Here is a 14,507-nt window from a genome sequence, read left to right as displayed (position 1 = left end):
GATTGCAGTTTGGGCTGCAACTCCCAGAAACCCCAGGGGACTGGAAACAAAGGAACAGGAAGTGACAAAGTGGATGAGGGAGTATTGGGAGAGCAGGACCAGGACTGATTGCAGCTCTGCCACTCAGCTGGCAGCAGTCCTACAGTAGTTACATTTGTCACAGCAGGTGGTTAAACTGCAGTATAATGATAGTATATTGTCAATAATAAATTGTCCGCCCCCCACACTCCTAATTTTGCACAGTCCTGAAAATTTCAACTGATAAAAATCGAAATAAAGGCTTAAAAATATGCATCAATGTTATCCCTTGAAATGATTAAAAAATGAAAATGGAATTCTGCCAAGCCTAGGTGTATGTCATCTGCCGGTGTGTCGGATGCACGTATCCATCCAAGAAACACACGTATAAGTCGCATGGCATCTTAGCTTATACCCATCATCAACCTCATTTTCCATGCCGTGTTGGTTCAAAGCAAAGGTGCAGTTCCATTCTGGTGGGCTTCCTCTTTGTGTCCTTTTGTAGTAGTTGTTGCTGTCATCGAACTTTTCAAATACAAGGCCTGGAATAGTTTTGTGGCAATTACAAGATGCTCTTGCAGTGTAATAAAATTCTCTGGGTTTGTGTTCAATTGATTTTTATAGGACTGTGGGTGGCTATAAAATGAAAGTTAGGACATGATGCAGTAATCTTTCAGTGTATGCGAACCATCGTGGGTATGCATAAAAGAACCAGCTGTGGAAGCAGAGGTGAGGATGAGTTTGAGAGGAGAGTTCTTTTATAAGAGGAACATTCTCCACTGCAAATTTTCTATACCATCTTTGGATTTCTTCATAGCAAAGTAAAGACTTCTTTCAGGATCCAATTCTCCACTGCCTTGTATGAACATAAATGACTGGCCAAGGTACAATGTGGGCATGTGTTATTGTGTTAGTATGGTGGTATTTTATGTGTTTTAGAATCAAAGACAATGAGGGCTGGACTGGACCTCAGGAGGTCACATCTAGTCCAACCTCCTGCTCAAAGCAGGACCAGCCCCAACTACATCATCCCAGCCAAGGCTTTGTCTAGCCGGGTCTTAAAAACCACCAAAGATGTAGATTCAACACCCTCTCTGGATAACCTGTTCCACTGTTTTACTACCCCTCTGGGCTCGGGGCAGATATTTGAAAAGCCAGAGCCTGAATTGATTCAATCTTTGCAGGTTAGTCTAACCTGCATAGACTGAACCAATTTACAAGTCAACAGACATTAACTTTTGACTCTGGAAATGCAAGCATGTGCTTGCAGTGGCTCAGGCCAGAAGCCAGGGGGTGCTACAGCGAGCCCTCAGCTGGAGAGAAACTAAGCTGAGGGAAGGGGCATGGCCAGGCAGACCTGAGTATGACTGGGGAGGGGTTTAAACCCCCAGCTTGGCCTGCAGGAACTCTAGCCAGGGTCTGTGTGGAGGGGGAAGTGGAAGCAGTCCTTGTCAGGGGTCCCCATCCCTCCAACCCCACTGACTCTGGCTGGTGGCATGAGCAGGGGGAGGGCCAGACTCCGATAGTCTGAGGGGAAGTAGGGGTTTAAGCCCCCACTGCAGGGGGGGCGGTGCAAGCATCAATAGGCTCCACTCGTGCACCCGTGGCCGTGCACCTGGGGCTGCTGTGACCAGATGCCAGTAGCCTAAGGGGATGGGGGGGGGGGCGGGTTAATTCCCCATTACAGGCACTAGTGGCAGAGGCACTGACACAGCGCCCTGAGCCAAGTCCCTCCAAGGAGGGGCCAGCTGGCTGCTGGTGGGGGTGGGGAGGGGGATGTGACCTGGCTGCAGGGGGTAGGGGAGAAACGGAGCTAGTTATGGAGCTGAACTCACTGCTATCTCCTGCTGCGGCAGCGCGGTCTGTGCTGGGACAGCCCCAAAAGGCGGGGACCAGTGTCCTCCACCTCCTGCTTGTCCCTGCGTGGGGACTGCAGTTTGCAGGCAGGCTGCAACTGCAGCGCGTCTCCCTGCCCCCTCCCTCTCCTGGCGGCCATGGGGGAGCGAACTATCACAGCAGGTGGAGGTGAAGCACCTGTCACCCGCCACCTGCTCGCAGCGGTGGTTGCTAGCAAGGGGAGCCTGACTTAGGTGGTGGTAGCCCAGCTGCCAGGCCGGGGTGGCCCCATGGCAGGAAAAGTTGTAGGACCTGGGAAGGGGCTGGCTTGTTCCTGACCCCACTCCAGTGGCAGTGGCTGCCTGTTTTTCTGGTACAGGGCCCATGGTGATGTGGCCTGTGGGAGTTCTTGGGCCTGGAGAGGGAGGGTTAGGGAGACGCGCTGCAGCCCTCCTGCAAACTGCGGCCGCTGTGTGGGGCTGGAGGTGGGAGGCAGCGGGCACTGAACCCTGCCCCCGGGGGCCACCCCACCTCAGACCATATTTCTGCAATGGGAGGAAGTGATGAGTTGGGCTCTGTAAATAGCTTTGCTCCCACTGCCCCCGATGCAGCCAGAGCACATCCCCTCTCCCTGCCCCCTCCCCGCAGTTGGCTGCCCACTCCTTGGAGAGACTTGGCCCAGGGTGCCGTTTTGGAGCCTCCACCACTGCTGCCTGCAATGGAGGGATTAAACTCCCTGCTTCCCCTCAGGCTACTGGTGGCTGCCTGCCGAAGTCCTGAGCGCAGAAGCGCAGCCTATTGGTGCCCGCACTACCACCCCCTGCAAAGGGGGGATTACACTCCCACTTCCCCTCAGGCTGCTGAGGTCTGACCCCAGCTCCACTCCTGTTGCTGGAGCAGCCAGGGGGTGTAGGGTGCTGGGGATGCCTGGCAAGAGCAGATGCCCCCTTGCCTGGCAGACTCAGCAGCACTCCAGCAGAGCAGGGTCCCCCACCCCTACCCCATACTCAGCTCACCAGCAGTGATAGTGCTCCAGCTAGGGAGGAGAGGGGTGGGACTAACCCTGCTTGGCTGGAACATACAGTCCAGCTCAGCCCAGGGCTACAGAGTATGCTGGGATGCTGGAGGACTCTAGTTTAACTTAAACCAGGAAGGGGTTGGGACACAAGTTCCATAAATGGGTTTGACCTCAATCAATTAAGATACTACATTCAACCAGGTTTATCTCAAACCAGTTTTGGCCATTTTGAAACTGGTTTACGTGCACTGAACTTCTGTTCTGTTACAAGTTTAAACCAGTTTCTGCTCACTTAAACTGGTTTTTGTGTAACTTCTGTCCCTAGCCTTAGTGAGAAAGTTCTTCCTAATATCTAACCTCAACTTCCCTTGCTGCAGCTTGAGCCCATTGCTCCTTGTTCTGTCATCTGCCACCGCTGAGAACAGTCCAGCTCCATCCTCTTTTGAACCCCCCTGCAGGGAGTTGAAAGCTGCTGTTAAAATCTCTGTATCTTCTCTTTTGGAGACTAAATAAACCCAGTTCCCTCAGCCTCACCTCACCAGTCATGTCCCCCAGCCCTCCAACCATTTTCATTACCCTCTGCTGGACTATCTCCAATTTGGCCACATCCTTTCTGTCGTGGGGGCCCAAAACTGGACACAGGACTCCAGATGTGGCCTCACCAGTGCCAAATAGAGGGGAAGAATCACTGCTCTCCATCTGCTGGCAACGCTTCTACTATTGCAGCCCAGGATGCCATTAACCTTCTTGGCACCAAGGGCGCACTGCTGGCTCATGTTCAGCTTCTTGTCCACTGTCACCCCACGTCCTTTTCTGCAGAGCTGCTGCCCAGCCCACCACCCCCAGCCTGTACCAGTGCAGGGGATTGCTCCCTCCTAAGTGCAGGACTTCGCACTTGTCCTTGTTAAACCTCATTTGGTCCAGTCCTCCAAGTTGTTGAGGTCTCTCTGAATCCTAGCCCTATGTGCACTTGTCTAAGTGATGGTAGAGGCCTAAGTCGGAAGAGAACCAGCGCCTTGGTCTCCTCTTGTAGGCTTGCTCCTGGGAGAATTGGTCCATTGTTCTGCCTAGTTGTGGGGAGAACAGCTTGGCCCCAAAACATTTCTCTGTGAAGTCAGAACTCGGCTTTACACAAATATAGCATTTCCCGTGGGTCAGATACATTTGTAAATCCCTGAGAGTACTACACACACGTTCAAAAGTCGAACCTAGCAAGCCTGAAAGACTAACCAGTGCAGATGTAAGCCCAGCACTCCCAGTTAAAGAGCACAGTCTAGATCAAGTATTTCTCTAATGAGAGCATAACCAGAACTTCTTTATTGCCTTTGTGCTGCCTTCACTTGGAGCACAGTCTGTTATAGCATCAGCATGCGCATTGATTAGCTTCAGCCCACTGGGATGATGGTATAGTGGGATGGGCAGCATTGTCTGTAAAAGTCCTTCCCACTGATGTCACATAAGGTTTCTTTTTATTTTACTTTTTAACTCCCTAAGTTGCAATTTTTCAGTCCTGAACATAGAGTAAATGAATGGAGACACGCAGAGAGAACTTAAAGAGCTTCCTTTCCCCTTGCATGATCTGCGAGATTCAGCTTCTCAGTGAAGGTGCGACATCCCATTGTTTGATCGCAGGGAAGTGATGATGGATGAATCTGAGATGACACTGCAAATGGTGTATGGCGATAGCCCGAGGGGATCCCTAAAATATGCTACTCTCTTAGTCGGAAATTTTTCCGGCGACGCAGCTTCAGTACGGTGACAGTTGCTGCTGTGACTGTTGAGCTGAATTGTTTCTGGCGGTGGCTGGCATTTGCAGTGTTACACTGTTCATTTGGGTTCCTTGTGCAAATACAGCTTACATTGCTCTCGACAAAGTAGGGGGGCGACTGTGTCAGTCTCGCGTGCATGAGCAGATAGACTGAGCGGTTATGCAAAATGTGCAGGGCAGATGGTGAGGACACCATCTCTTGATTGCCATGATGCAACAGTCTGGCCAGGGCTTAGGAGACAATATCCCCATGGAGATTTTCAGGATTATCATGTTTCGCTCCAGGTGAAGTCTTGAGTGGCTCTGTGTGAATATGCAGATGAGAGATAATGAGTAGTAAACAGAGCTCAGCTTTTATTCTCCAGTGGGGTGTAGCATCAGGGCATGAGTTGCCAAAGAGTGAAACCAAGCGGAAAATTTGCATGAGTTTAGTAGGACTGAACTGCCCCATTAGGAGCTATAATAAAAAGAGCTTTGGAGAACATCTCCTCAAGTTCCTGGAGCACCTGCTGGGCACCAGACTTGCATTAACAGAAGAGGAGGGAGAGAGGCTGAAGGGAGCCTTCTTTTGTTTGCGATGCCATAAAGTCAGGTTGTAAGTAGGCCGTTTGCTTTTGGGCTTGCTCCATCCAATGAATCCAGAATCCGCCTTAATCTGTTGCTTTCCTGATGTGATGGGATGGGACACAGTAGGGTTAGGATAAAGAAATGGACTAAAGGAACCGATTTTACAAGATGATCCCAAGGCTGCTTTGTCCCACGAGCAAAAAACGTCCCGTTTTCACCTTCATCACTCTCACTGAGAGCAGAAGGTCTATGAGTTTGGCCTAAATGGTATGTACTGCTGTTAACTTTCTTCCCAGTGTAAGAAGGGAGTTCTTCCATAGGCATAAAGTGCCTGTGGTCCTGGCAGCTGTGTCTGCTCCTTCTTTGCCAGCACTAGACTTCCATTAAATTTGATGGGCCTTGGATCAGGCTGATGACATTTTTCTTACAGATTGTCTAAGCCCTGCTCAGGCTGTGTATGAGTCTTGCCAAGGGACCATAGCTGTCAAGAGAAGAAGTCCAGCCAGAGCCTGTGTACTCATCCACTCGCTATCCCTGTTGCAGCCTCCAGTGGTTTGGCTTGGGTGTAGGGGCACGTCGGGTGTATCAGTGTTTTTGGCCAGAGCACTGAGCATTTTGATGCTTCTGTGCTACAGAGCAGCTGGTTGATGGAAATAGAGGAGCTGCCACAAATGAACATATCTTTTTGTCCTCCTTCCTCCTGGGTTGTGGCTTCTTTACTTAGAAAGCCCAGCTCAGGAGGCAAGAACGTAGCAGATGAACTGCAAAAAGAATAGGAAAAAGGTGCTCTGACTTGACCTATTTTGTCGACCCATCATGGGAATGAGGGACGGGACCAGCAGGGTTAGTCTTTTCCCCATTGCCTTCTCGCCGGTTAGTTGTATGTGCTCTGCGCCATATTCTCTGTCACGTCATTGGTGCTGGTTTCGGTTGGCATCTGCCACTTCGCCTGATGGACTGTTTTGTAGTTTAATCAGTTTTGTCATTAGAATTATTTTTGTGGTAGTTTGCCAAAAAACTGTCTTCGTCTTAATTTTATCCCATTATGTCTGATAACACCCCATTTGGCTATCTCTAGTAGTACTCTCCTTCCCTGGTGTTTGCATCTAAGTAGGTAGTTCTCTACATCCCTTTAATTGCCCATGGCCAGATTCAGGTTTCTCTGAATTCCCTCTGAATTGGCATCATCTTTCTGACACCGAGGTGCCTTGAATTTAACTGTGTGTTATAGACATGCTTATCTTCATCACAGAAGTATCATGCATCTGCCCAAGAAACTATCGGGCACTTGCATGATAATATCCCGGAGCAAATCAGAGCCTTGGTTTTTGGTTTCTGTGCATGATGAGAGACTGAAAACATAGATTCATAGATATTAGGGCTGGAAGAGACCTCTCGAGATCATCAGGGCCAACCCTCCTGCACATGGGCAGGAAAGACTGCTGGGGTCTTGGACCCCAGCAAGGTGAGCGTCCAGGCATTTTTGTGAAGATATCCAGAGTAGGTGATTGTATCACTTCTGGGGGGAGTCTATTCTAGACCCTGGACACTCAAGTTTGTAAAGACGTTTTTCTTATGTCTACTAGTAATTTATGGCCATTAGTCCTAGAAAGGGAGCCAGAAAGGGAGTATGAGGTTAGAGCAGGGATCAACCAGCAGAAAGCACGTGGAATATACAGCTAGTTTTTGGGTTTCCTTCTTTCCCCTAAACACTTACAACCCATGGCTTCTGCCAGGGCAGTCTGTGTAAGTGAGTGCCATTGTTTGCTCCATGATGTAGAAGGGGTGACAAGGGCCGCCAGCTTTTGAAGGCTGAAACAAACCCAACCAAAGTCTCTTCTGGAGAAGGATGCTGCTCCGGCTGTGGGGCTGGCCATTTTGGATCATTACAGCACCTAGAAAACACCCTTGTAGACCCTGCAGTCTCAGGCTGAGTGGAATACCTTTGATCTTAATAAGGTGAGGGAGATCTTATCGTGGCCTTGTGAGCATGGCTGGGACGATGAGTAGTAAGAGTGTCAGCTCCTTCTTGAGACAGGTTGAAGTTGACCCCAGCAGGCTTTCCTGCCCAAGTCCAGGGGGGCTGGACCCAATGATCTTATAAGGTCCCTTCCAGCCCCTAAAAACTATGAAACTATGACACAGTGGATTTGTACCTGGGTAACTTGTTGTGGATTCATCCTACCTTGAGAGGGGTTTACCAGTCAGTGCTTTTGTGAAGCTCCCTGCACCGTGGAGACGTCAGTAAGGTGAGAAGCATCTTACAGGGATGGACCGGTTTCTTCCCTCGGCATTACTTTCTTCTGTAGTCTCTGTGGGATCCTGTCCATTCAGCCCATTGAGCACCTATGTGGACCTCAAACAACTCTCCCTTCAAGGCCAGTGCTACCCAAAATTCATGTGATGCTGCCTGTGTACAGAGCCCCTTAGGAGCCATCACAGCCCCTCTGACTCTCCAGCGGCACATTGTGAAGGCTAGATTGAGCGAGAATGAACCTTGGCCTAACGTATAGGGAATAAAGCTTTGTCATGGGTAATGGGCTTTTTGGTTTGGTGCCAAGTCTGAAAAAAACTAGAAGAAAAATGAATTTTGGGTCAGACCAATTATAGGAGTTCCCCCCCCCCCCCATTTTGGATCAAATGGAACGTTCCAACGGATGGTCACAAAATGTCTCGTTTTAATTGTGTCCGGATGAAATGTGCTGTTTCAGGGTTGAGCCATTTTTTGTCCTCTTTCAGGTTACTAAAAATAAAACTCAAGGAAAATCCAAAATGCAAAGGTGAAAATGGGATGTTATTTTGAAGCAGAAAATCTAAATTGCTTTGTTCTGTAAAGGCCCAAAGAAAATACTTTGCTATTTTTAAAGTTTCCCCCCCTTGCCCGATAAATGGATAATTCACTAAAACTGACCTACATTTGCAAAAAAAGGTGGTGTTGCCAAATCTTTATTTTTTTTTCTGCTGGAAAAGCGGTGGTCTAAAACACTGCATCCAGCTGCAGCACACGGGTTGCCTTGTAGATGATTCTCGAGGCCTGAGGACTTGGGGGAGCTAAGACACAGAATAATACACACCAAGAGTTTCCCTGTAGCTTTAAACCCCATGCTGGAGACCATGTGAATGTCCCCTGCTCTGCCCAATACAGCCTTACACTCAATAAATGTGAAGGATTGCCCTGTAATAGCAACCAGTGCACCCAGACCCACGCGCTTTAATTAAAAGCATACATCACCCAATAATGCACATTTAAATGAAAAATCTTTCCATTAGAAATCCAGTTTCTATTTCTTTCCTCTTGTTGTTAAACTTTCTGAGTGTTTAAACACCTACCAGAGGTCAGGAGAAGGCAAGTGAGGGGGTGTGGTGGGGAGCTCCCGAGGGACGTACAGGCTCCTTGTGCGCTCCTTGGAGGGCCCATCAGATCCTCCCACATGCTCGATAGAATTAACTCAGCCCCTGCGCCAGCCCAATGATATTTTAAACTGAGGAGCGGTGTTGCGGGAGGGTCAGGGTGACTAGGAAAAAAAGTCAGCAGCCAGCAGAGCTGATTTGCTCCTTTGACAGCTGATTATGCAGGAAGGGAAAACGAGGCAACGATGGGGCAGATAGCAGCATGCTACATGCGAGGGAATGTGTTCTCTCTGGAGTTTTGGCCTATTAAAAATAAGATTTTACTAACCCTTCCTTCCTTCCCATGTTATAGTTTGAAATATCTGTTTAAAAATAATAATGGTATAATTAAAAAAAATGAAATCAAAGTGGTTAACATAAAATGCAACAGTGTTCAGAAATATCACCCTGATGCATCACCTGTGCTCAGTGCATGTTCTCTTGAAACTAGTGATCCGACTGATCCAGGCACTGGAAATACCAAATCAACTTTCCTCAAGTTTTTTCTGAGGATGTTGAGGATGCTTGCATGCAGGATTCCAGTTCAGATTTATAATATAGTTTGGACCTGCGTTGTGGGGTCCAATCCAAATCCACTCCCTCCCATGGCTATGGATATTCAGGACTGGATTTTAAAGTGAGGAGCGACTCATCCGCCATCACATTAGTGATAGCCTGCCATGCAGGTGTTCCAGCTGCTCAAAAGGTTTGAAAAAATTATAGTGAACCTGTGCAATAAAGCAGATACAAGTTTCAAGTGCATAGCAAAATTGGAGGCTGGATAAGTCTCCAATAAACATTAATTCATGCAAATGTATTTTTTTTCTGTCCTTAAGACAACCAGGCTGTACCACTTTAAAGAGGAGATGAATGTTCTCAGTGCTGTCTTTAATCAACTGAAAAAGAAATCAAAGCAGAGAGATAAATTGGCCCATTTGTTTTCATTACAATTACTAGTTTTTACAACTCCGTGTAAACAAAGACCATAAATAGGAGACTTGTAGATTTGCTTCTGCTACGCACAGCTCTGCCAGCTGCCAGGAGAAGTTCTTCGCTCTGGCTCCTTGCAAGTAGGATTTGTCGATGGGCTGCTCGGTGGGGAGCCAGTCAAGGCAGCACTGGATGAACTGTACTTTCCAGGAGCAATGAAGCAGGTGAGGACAGCAGCAGAGCTGGGAGCATTTATCTTGCTCCTCAATAAGCCAGGAGGCACCTTAACATATCAGACCCTTGACTTTTCAGGAGAGGTTTAACGTGGTAGAGTACCACGGGTGAACATTTCCATCAGTGGAATCGGAAGGAGCACGTGCGGATCGCATGCTAGTTCATGAGGCAGGTTAGCCCCCAGTTCCTACTGACTGTAAGGCAAGTTGGTCTATCTGGTTCTGGCATTCAGTGATCTGGGCCTCAGTTTCCCTTCTGAGGTATGTGATAACACAGCTATGTGCTTGGGGTAGCGTCCCCCTCTTGTGAGTCTTGCTTGTTAAGGCATAATGAGGTCCTCCCCTGCAAGTCAGTTCTGCTTCTTCTGGCTTTGGCTTTCTTTTCCACAGCAGATGGTGCGATGGAGGTAGAAGACTGTCTAGGCAAAAGGCTTCAGCCAGACCCTATAAAAACCACCAGCCATCTCCTGTGGCCCTAAGTGCCACTTCTGTCTAGTCCACCTCTGTGCTGCTTCCTACTTGGCTTATCCCTGCTGTGTACACTACTGGGCTGTCCCCAATCCCAGGGCATTTCTTGATCCTCTTCCCAAAAGATGTTGGATCACCCTCCACTACCTCCACTGATCCCCATTTGACCACCTGCCCCAACTCCCTCTTCTCAGGGGACTCTCTTGTCTGAATCAGCATTCAATATTTTGATATCTTGGTTCAATATCTTCATCAACGATCTGCAAGATGGGATGGAGTGCACCCTCAGCAAGCTTGCAGATGACACCAAGTGGAGGGAAGCTAGTAGATATGGTGGAAGATAGGGCTAGGATTCAGAGAGGCCTCGGCAAATGGGTGGATTGGACCAAAAGAAATCTCATAAGGGTCAGTAAGGAGAAGTACAAAGTCCTGCGCTTAGGACAGAACAATCCCATGCACTGGGGCAGGCTGGGGACTGACTGGATAAGCAGCAGCTCTGCAGAAAAGGACCAGGGGGTGACAGTGGACAAGAAGCTGAATAGGAGCCAGCTGTGTGCTGTTGTTGCCAAGAAGGGCTAACAGCATCCTGGGCTGTATTGGTAGGAGCATTGCCAGCAGATCAAGGGAAGTGATTATTCTCCTCTATCTGGGACTGGTGAAGCTACATCCGGAGTCCTGTGTCCAGTTTTGGGCCCCCCACTGCAGAAAGGATATGGACAAATTGGAAAGAATCCAGCGGAGGGCAAACAAAAATGGTTGAGTGGCTGGGGGACATGACCTAGGAGGAGAGGCTGAGGGAGCTGGGCTTATTTAGTCTGCAGAAGAGAAGACTGAGGGACGACTGAATAGCAGCCTTCAACTACCTGAAGGGTTCTCAGTCGGGGCAGATGACACAACAAGGAGCAATGGTCTCAAGTTGCAGGAAGGGAAGTTTAGGTTAGATATGAGGATGGTGAAGCACTGGAACAGGTTAATGAGAGAGGTTATGGTATCTCCATCCTTGGGCGGTTTTAAGGCCCAGCTAAACAAAGCCTTGGCTGGGATGATATAGTAGAGGCTGGTCCTGCTTTGAGCAGGGCGATGGACTAGATGTGACCTCCCAACATCCTTTCCATCCCTCATGTTCTATGATACTGTGAGCTCTGGGCTGCTGGTTTGGGGAGAGGGATGAAATCTGGTCCTACAGGCTTGTAAGAGGCCAGGATTTTACCCCAGGCCTTTTTTTAGCTCTGGTCTTTCCCAAAGTGGGGGAATTAACCCATCTATAACAGGGAACTGTAGCCCTGTTACTAGGAGGCAGGGCTGCCCCTTGAAGACCAGAGTCTATAGGAACACCAAGTACTAGGTGGGTAAGGGTTAAAAGTCCAACCACCCAGGCCAGTCAGCTGACAGGAAGGAGATAGTGCTCTGGGCCCATATAAACCCCAGAGCCGAGGCTGGTGGGGGAAGACCTCTGGCAAGCTGTCAGGGGAAGGGAGCTCCTGTATTAACCACCTGGGAATGCTGTGGCTCCTGGCCAGACTGTTGCTATGGCTAATGAGGCTCCAAGAATCTACAAGGTACCCAGATCTGGGAGGTACTTAATACTTGACAAGCAGTTTGAGGTTTTTAAGGAGCCAGAGTATGGCTTGTAGGACTTGTATTATGTTATAGCCCAGGGGCTCATATTTATGTTGTTGTTTTATCCAGTGGACCAGACTGAGGCTATTGGGGGAGGAGGAGGCCTCATTGGGGCATGCTATGGTGCAGAGCCCCAGTGCTAGGGGGCACAGTGACAGGGAGTGATCAAATCCCAACACCAGGGGGTGCAGCACCAGGGGGTGGGCAGACCCCAGCACCGGGGGGGCACAGTGCCAGGGGGCATGGCAACAGGGAGTGAGCAGACCAGTCCCCTAGGGCACAGGTCAACATCTATATACCATCTGTGAGGCATGGGCCACTGTGTAGGGGTGGTTTAGAGCGGTGGATAGCAACCCCTAGCATCGGGGTAGTAAATGGGCAGCCTCCCACCTGAGTAACATCATAATTATTGTTCTGTCAAGGCATGGCAGGCAAGAAAGGTGGGTGGGTAGCCCCAGAGAGAGAGGGTAAGGTCTACGTTAGACGGGCCCAGGGATGGACCCCTGTCACACCATCGTATAGTAGTTTCTGCTTCCGGACTGACCTACATTCACCCTACTAAGGTAGAGGGGAAAGTGAGGGCCCTATACCCTATTACAAGCCCCACTGAACCTTTGACAAAGCTACTTCCAGCTTAAAATGATCCCGGTCTCCCAAAGTGAATTCCACTGAATCACATTTTGCTCCTGGAAACAGAGATGCTTCTTCCCTTCAGGTCAGGCAATATTTTAAGACTCAAAGGCTATAGAGACAATAAGGCTTTCACTAGGTCTCCTGTGGCAGTGAGGCATGTTCAGCCAAGCAGGAAACCAGGACCAGTGTAAATGCATGTATGTGGGATGCAACCATCATTGACTACCAAGGCAGCTAGGAACAGCAAGCCAAAGACAGGAATATCCCTGAGCCTGAATGTTGCAATGAGAGAGGGAAATTCCAGTTTCTTGCACAGTGGCAGAAAATGGAAATCTATGATTGCAACGTTGGGTGTATTTGCAGAGCTCCTGCTTGTCTTTTCATAACTGTAATCTTTTCATCCTATTCTTGCTGCCATTGCCTTTTTGTCTTGTCTTCCACTCTGGATAGTGTTTCCTGTTGGCCCTTTCCTTAACGGAACAGGACCCTCTTGACACAAATTGTCATGGTTATGTGGGCCAACCTGTTTCACAGACAGGAGAATATTTTGAGGGAAAAAAGAGCTGCACTGTCGCACCTTTGCAAAGCTGGAGGAAGGGGAAATGAATGGCAGTTGCCATATTGTATTTTGCTTTGAACCCTTTTGCTGTGACTTGCCTCAAGGTGGGCTGAGTCCTGGAGTGCAGAAGGGATTAAGATATCCTGTGAACAATCTGAAAGAGCAACGAAGGAAATGATTTCTTTAAGAAACCGGCCGTGCTTAGAAGTCCCTCCAGTGATTCAGTTATTTGCTGGAGAACTGCAGTGACTAGAGCACCCTGATTGTTGAGAGCAATCTTTTATTGATGGAGGATGGCACGGATCTTATTTTGGAGCCATAATGTCAGAATCAGAGATGGGAGGAGGAATAATTATTCATCAAGCCCTTCCACCTGCTAGAGCGTAGCTATTTCTTACAGTAAATTTGCCTTTGTTCTACCCAGCCTGAAATTTATTTTTTGTAATGGAGACCTTAACAGAGCTTTTCTGTCTCTCACTTTTATGCAAAAGTCACTGCATTTGCAGTGGGAAGGGCAGGGAGCATCCATCTTTCTAGGCATGGAGTACTATTCCCAGACGTTGCATGCAAAGTCCTTCTGTGGCTGTCTCCAGCAGCAGCAAAAAAAAAAAAAAGCCCCCCAAACTCCTCATTTTTTACTCCAGTTTCATTTTTCCTGTGTGATTTGAATTTACTAGGTGCTACTCCATTCTCCCAAGTGTTATGTTCCCTCCTGACATGATACTTGGACTCTGTGTTGTCTATGGTTAAAGAGCATTTGCAAGTGCTTGTCCCTTGTCAAAGATCGGTCTTTATTTCCCCTCCGGGAATGAACTTCCTAGTGTGTTAGCTGATGGCACAACTCCCTGCACTTCCTTACATTCGACCTTAGAGCCATTAACACAGCTGTGTGAGAAACAGGACACGTGGTGAATATTGTGAAAAAAAGGAAAGGAAACTTCCTAATATATATATATATATATATATATATATATATATATATATATATATAATACTTACTTTTTTCTGTCAGAATTTGAAACTTTCGCCACAAAACCTGACACTGGATCCCCAGATTTCAAATTCTTCCTGCTAGTTTTGGCAGAGAACAAGTGAGTTTATCTTCTGGGATTTTCTCTATCCTGGCCATAGGATTGTAGTTGGGATGGTTTAGATAATCTGCAGGGGTTTCAGGATGGAAAAGAAGTATTTTGCTTTCCTATTTACCAGAGTATTTTAGTACTTGGTTGTTGAGATGAGACAGTGGAGTGTAAAGAGGGGGAATATTATACTGGTAACGGGCAGGCATTTTGGGGAGGGAGAGGGTACTTTTATATGGCCAGTGTGCGTGTTTCAAGACTTCCCATCTATCTGTTAGTCATGCTTGTGGCTCTCATCACCAGCATATCTGAGCACCTTATGATGTCCATTAAATAGGAAAGGGCTATGTGCCCATTGCATGGGGAACAGAAGCAGAAGGAAATGGTG

The 14,507-nt window shown here is 48.2% G+C and overlaps 1 protein-coding gene across 2 annotated transcripts in view; it reads left to right on the top strand.

The window, feature by feature from the left end:
- SORCS3 (sortilin related VPS10 domain containing receptor 3) overlaps positions 1 to 14,507 on the top strand; it is a 419,433-nt gene that overhangs the window by 249,420 nt on the left and 155,506 nt on the right. The gene's annotated exons all lie outside the window — the stretch shown is intronic.

This window comes from Alligator mississippiensis, chromosome 6, assembly GCF_030867095.1.
Source record: "Alligator mississippiensis isolate rAllMis1 chromosome 6, rAllMis1, whole genome shotgun sequence".
Classification (NCBI taxonomy): domain Eukaryota; kingdom Metazoa; phylum Chordata; order Crocodylia; family Alligatoridae; genus Alligator; species Alligator mississippiensis.
The sequence above is the reverse complement of the archived record's forward strand: the minus strand, read 5'-3'. Positions and strand labels throughout refer to the sequence as shown.